The 6,181-nt window shown below is 34.6% G+C and overlaps 1 long non-coding RNA gene across 1 annotated transcript; it reads right to left on the bottom strand.

The window, feature by feature from the left end:
• Positions 1-3,123: 3,123 nt before the first annotated feature.
• Positions 3,124-3,978, bottom strand: LOC122003912. Its single transcript, XR_006118155.1, has 2 exons — positions 3,540-3,978; positions 3,124-3,456 (listed from the first exon to the last, which is right to left on the bottom strand). It is a non-coding gene; the product is annotated as an uncharacterized LOC122003912 (long non-coding RNA).
• Positions 3,979-6,181: the final 2,203 nt, after the last annotated feature.

The following is a 6,181-nucleotide window of genomic DNA, read 5'->3' on the forward strand; positions in this document are numbered from 1 at the left end:
ACAAGTTGTGAAAAAAAAAATGACAACAATGTTAATGAAGTAAATACCTTTGCTTCGAATCAATGACCTTGTTTTGCTAGTGAAGATATGCTTAACATGAACTGATGAAATCATTCAATCAGGAAAGTATCTTTCTTTCACTAGTAAGTCCTAAACGACTGAACTATTTTATTCAGATATAAGCTTTAGTAAGATTTCTTTTTACAAAGGGTTTGGAAAGGTCCCCAAAAGATGTATGTTTAAAAGAATATGATACAAGAACATCTACAAAATTTTACCAACTAATTAGCAGTAAAATAATTGTAGACTCTGATTTGGGTCAAGAAAATCCCGTGGATGATCCTCACGATCAGGTGAGACATTCTATATAGTGTGGAATGTTGGTGGTTGAAGATTTGGTGGGAGTTGGACCTCCTCAATCCATTCCAAAAAGGTAGTGCTCATTTCCCATCGATTCGATCTTTCTTAATGAGGCTCTTGATCTTCGTGTTTGTTGTTGTAGTCCCTTTGCCCTTTAGCTTTTTTACCTTCTTAGCAAAGCATATTGAGTAGCCTATCTTCCGCTCTAATTTGGCAAAAGGTATATACTAACTCTGGGCATCCCCACACGATCAGGGATGGAATCAAAAATTTCATATCGAGGGGACGAAATATATGTGTTTATGTTGAGGGGAGGTAACCATGTCGTTGCTTCCCATTCGCCTCTCTTTCACCCTATATTCGTATACTTCATACACTTCTTATACTTAAAAATTGAAAGTGGGGTCCTTGCACATGATTGCCCAACGTTTCCTATTGATTGGATCTTCCTCTCTTGTGAGGCTCTTGATCCTCATGTTTGTTGTTGCAGTGCCTTCGGCCTATAGGTCTAGGCTCTTCTATGAAACAATCTCTATTGTATTTTCTCTTACCAAATGCCTTGATGGGCTTGATTTTCTTACGAGTCATGTGGAAGAACAAGAGTAAAGTACAACGTGAATGGATCTTCCTCATTGTGAGGCTCTTGATCTTCATTGTTTATTGCCATCATAGTTCCTTCATCCTCATTATTCAATTTCGGATTGGAAAATATTATCGTAGAAAATACTATTAACAATAATTGACATATAATGTCCAGGCAATCGGTTGATAAATAATTCATATTGTTGAAAATATTATTTATATCAAATTTTCTTATGCTAAGAGACCCAGATCAATCATGACTTACTAGTGTCTCGTCCTTGTTTTACTGGGGTCTCATCGTTACTTAATATCTGATTGACTTCAACCAATTAAGATTTCACCCGCTTAATATCCGATCAACATTGATCTATCGAGACTTTATATGCCTAACATTCAACCAACCTCGACCTGTCAAGACTTCTCATCTCATGGCTAATATTATGTCAACCTTAATTTACCAAGACTTCTTCATTGTCAAACATTTGATCCTCCTTGATCTATTTGCACTCCTCGTCTCATGTCTAAACATATGATCCTTACTTATATGGACTTCATTATTACCAAACATCTAGTCTTTTTTTGACCTATTTGGACTTTCCTTCTCACATCTAACATCCGATCTTTCATGACTTGTTAGAACTTCTACTATTGTCGAGTGTTTGATCAATATTAACCCACTTAGACTTCATCCTTGTCAACTCTTGATTTTCAACCGTCAAATTTCTGATAAACTATGATGCACTTGGACTTTATCTTTGTTAACTCTTAGTTGGATTTTCAACTGTCAAGTATCCAATCAATTGCGACTCACTTAGACTTCTTCATTGTCATATATCCGGTCAATCTTGACTTTCTCGGTCAACCATAGAAACCTAAATCAATCTCGGTAAACTGGACCAAGATCGATTGCATTAACAATCTCCTTCTCCGATGATTTCCCTTTTTGTTTGATATCTCTCGATCATCAAATATATTTTATCAATTATCAAAATCCAATTCGAACTTGACCAACCTTGATCAAAAATCGATTGCACCAACTAGTGTCATTCAACATGGATCAATTGTCACTAGTTAACGTAGATATCAACAGTCCTTGATCAATGTCTTTAAATTCGATCAATGATTGTTGGTCATTGGATAAATGTTGGTCAACAGTAGTCACCTCTGATCAATGTCAATCAACAGGTGATGCTGTTCACTGGTGGTAGGCCATCGACAATGATCACTGGTGGTTGGTCATGGGCGGTGGTGAGTGATTAGAGGTCAGTGGTCAGTGGTCAGTGATGATTGATGGTCAACAAGGTCATGGGCAAATCCGAGACTAGAATTTCGGGTCAAACCCAATCTAGATTGTTATCTAACCACTTTGTTAAATATTTACTTGAAAGTTCATGTCAGGTAACTTAATACACAATTCTTATCCTTTTTCATCTAGACATTGATGGGGTTTTATCCTACCACTTTGTAAGATTCAAAAATTTGAAAGAAACGAACTCCTTTAGATTAGAAAATCTTCCCGATACTTTCAACTTCAAAAGAATGTGTTACCATCCACAATTAAAATTAATTACATCCTAGAAAAATATGAGAAATTATCTTTCCATGTGATGACTAGTTTAGATTTCCTAATTACTCCCTCCTAATGATGTTGATGCGGGGTAATCATAGGGGGTCGCTAGGATGACAAATTTAAAAAGTAAAAATTTAATTTTGAAAACACTCTTTTCCAATTATCAGGAAAACTATCATAATATTCAAAAACTTCAACTTCATCAAAATCATAACGTGGAAAATATCAGCGTACACATATTGAAGATCTCATGGTTAATCATTAAGAAAAATTAATTTCATAAAGACATTGACAGTCTTTCAAATTAAAGGGCATCAACCTATTTATCTTTAGTATTTTATTTTATTTTATTTTTGGTTCATCATAAAAATAAAATAAAATAATTTAGCCTATACACATTAGAGCTTATAAAAGTTAAGTATGTCTTATTTGATCATTCTTAATGGGCAACAAAACAGATAACAATAATGTACAATATACTTGTATAGTCCTACTAATTCATCCATTTCATTCAGTTGTTCCAAATCCTTTCGATCAATAAGATACATAGCACTCATCAATCATTTCGTGTCACTTCCATTCTATTACTACAATTACTTAATCCATATCCATGAAAACAGAAACTAGCACTTAATTAGAGCTTAAAAAACAACGCAACTTAACTTTAAAAGAAAGGTAGAATATGCAAACATCGATAATTCTGGCTTCTTGTTCCATCCACCAGATCTACTTCGGCATGAATTGTATAAGTGCAGTGCTACTTAACATACACAAGAATTAAAAATACTTAAACAGCTGAGAGAATTACAATTATTTAACAAGGGATATAGCAACATATTCTAATTGTGCACATCCAAGAACAAAGAGCTAGCTAGCCATTAACTTCTTCGAAGATCTTGAAGCTAGCAGATGCGGCTCCTCGATCCAGATCTGATTCTCAGCACCTGCAGGGATACACAGTGATCACCTTTCGCCTACGGGGAGGCAAGCAAGCGAGCAAAGCAAGCAATGCAAGAACAACAAGCACCAGAATTCCCATCAGGTCTATGCCACTCCCTCCATTTTGATCCTCTGACATGCTGCTGCAGCAAAACTTTCCCATGCTTGAGGAAGAGAGATCTTGAAGAGTTTGTTTGTAAAAACTAGTTGACGGTGGAATTATATTGCACAAGAGAATTTAGCTGAAGATCTCTTAGCTTGTTCTCTCCCCCTTTCCAAGTGAAGCTTCCGTCTCCATGAGCATGTGTTAGTGTTCTGAAGCTGGTGGCCGACAGGTAGTTAGGACATCAGCATCATGATCATGTGCTGCACTTGTTTGCTTGAATGAAAGACAAGAGAAGACCACACAAGTCCATAATGCCACCACTACTTTTCATATGGTGATAAATGATGACACAAAGCTAGTAGTTTTAGCATTAGATTGCGGTCCACCATTTTGTCTAGCATGCTAAGCGAGCTTAAGTTAAGTTGAGTCGACTATGTTCAAGTCTATTTATTAAAAAAATGAATGAACAATGAAAATTAACTTTTTAATGAGCTCAACTAAAATAATGTAGTTATCCTTGTAAATAAGCTAAAATTGTTAATCCTAGTAAAACCTAAGCCGCATTAATTTTAATACACAAAGAACTTATATATAGGAAATACACGCAAAGAAGATCTAATTTCATCAATTAAATATGACATAAAAAAGTAATACATAAATATAAATATAAGGAACCTGATTGAAAAGTCATTCTTGTTTTCAACATCGTTCAAAAATAATCTTTGAGGAAGAAGAAAAAGTGGAGAAGCAAAACGAAAAGATCGTCCAAGGAGCTTAGGGGATAACGGCGCCAAAAAGCTCTAGGTTAATGGGGAACCAAAAGTTCTGCCAAGATTATTTCTAAACCCATGAGAACCTCCTCTTATATAGGCAATCAATCAGTTATCAGATCACCCTAAAGGGTTATAAACATTCAACACACATTCGATAACTTGAAGTCCAATTAATAAATTTAATTAGTTAGATCACTCTAATAGATTCGATTTGTATTCATATGCACAATTTATAATTAAGCCCACCAATTAGAAATAATAATCAGCAAGATTTTCATCTATTACATATGTACAAATATATTTGTAATATAGTTTATGTATTCCGAGTATAAAATTAGTAAATGAAATTATAAAAGATTGTTAGATCGATTGGTTCCTTAACTTCTCATTAGGTTTGTTCATGAATGCCATATTTAAGTTTGTTTGTTTATCTTGTTAAGTATAAAAATATGTTCAAAACTTATTTATTTTATATTTGTTTATAGTATATATTATAAAAAACTTTCTTATTTTTTATTTGTTCATCCTATATAACATAAATGTTATCTTGTCGGATTACTTAATATGCTATTCAGTTGCCATCCTATATATCTATTTAAAACAATCATTAACATTATTATGCAGTCGTAAATTAGATAAAAGACACAATTTATTAGAAAGATACCATGCGCGAATTAATCTCTATAATTTTTCTTTTTATAAAATATATTGCTCAAATTGTTTTAGGGATTTAATTTTGACTCATCCATTATTTTTTTTCATAGAAATGATTTATTTTGTCTGGCCCTAATTCACTTGTAAGCGTGGAAGGAGAAATTGGGGAATATTTTCTTTTGTGAAAAGTCTTTGATGTAAAATTAAAGAAATAATGGATTTAGATCCATCCAGAATCGGTGGCCTTACAACGACGAGGCCTTGCTTCCCAGCACTGCAAAACAGTGGCTACGCTAGGCCTGGCGGCATTACGAAGTGGTGACCTCACGCGCGGTTGCGGCGGCCAGAGGAGGCTTGGCTGTGACCTCTGGTAAGGAGGCTTCACAGCAGTGGAGCTTGGCCACGGTCATCATCCACATCAGTTGAATACGTCATTTGTCGATTGTGTCATAAGTTGATTTGTAATTCACCCTCAATCGGCTTAATTTTGTTAGGACACGTAAAGAGCAGTGAATAACTTTATTTATTTTTTTAAACTTAATTTGTAATGAAAATTTTTAAATAATACTAACATTATCATTTTACTTGAAATCCACATCCTTGAGATAACTATTCTAAGGATTCGTTTCTCATTCTCATAGATACATTATGAAAATCTCTTTTTCAGAAGTAAAGAAGTCTCGTACAAATTCAAGTATGAGAATACAATAAGAAGAAGGAAATAAATACAAATATAATGAACACCTTACTTTGAACTCTTGTTGTTAGGAAATGATTCTTGTTGACTTGGAAATGCAGCATCACTTCGCTCCTGAATTACCAAGAACTGATGTGAACAACTAAGCTTTAAATCTTCACGAAACCCTTTTTTAGGGTTCCTTCGACACCTCCTAATCAATTAGACTTACCCCTAATTGATTGTCACATTAGACGACCGTTCAAAAACCTGTAGAACGATTTTTTTTTGGTACTCCTAATCGATTGGTGAGTCATACCAATCGATTAGGAAGTCTCTGATAGATTGCCGTAATCGATTCCAAGGCTTTCTGTGTTGTCGCAAAAATGCCCTTAATCGATTGGTTTGATCTTAATTGATTGCCCAATCGATTCCAACATCTTCTGTGTTGTCGCAACAAATCTCCCATCGATTAGGGTAATCGATTGGGTTATGCTGAATGGATTCAATACCTTTCTATG

The sequence above is a fragment of the Zingiber officinale genome, chromosome 7B (genome assembly GCF_018446385.1).
Source record: "Zingiber officinale cultivar Zhangliang chromosome 7B, Zo_v1.1, whole genome shotgun sequence".
Lineage (NCBI taxonomy): Eukaryota > Viridiplantae > Streptophyta > Magnoliopsida > Zingiberales > Zingiberaceae > Zingiber > Zingiber officinale.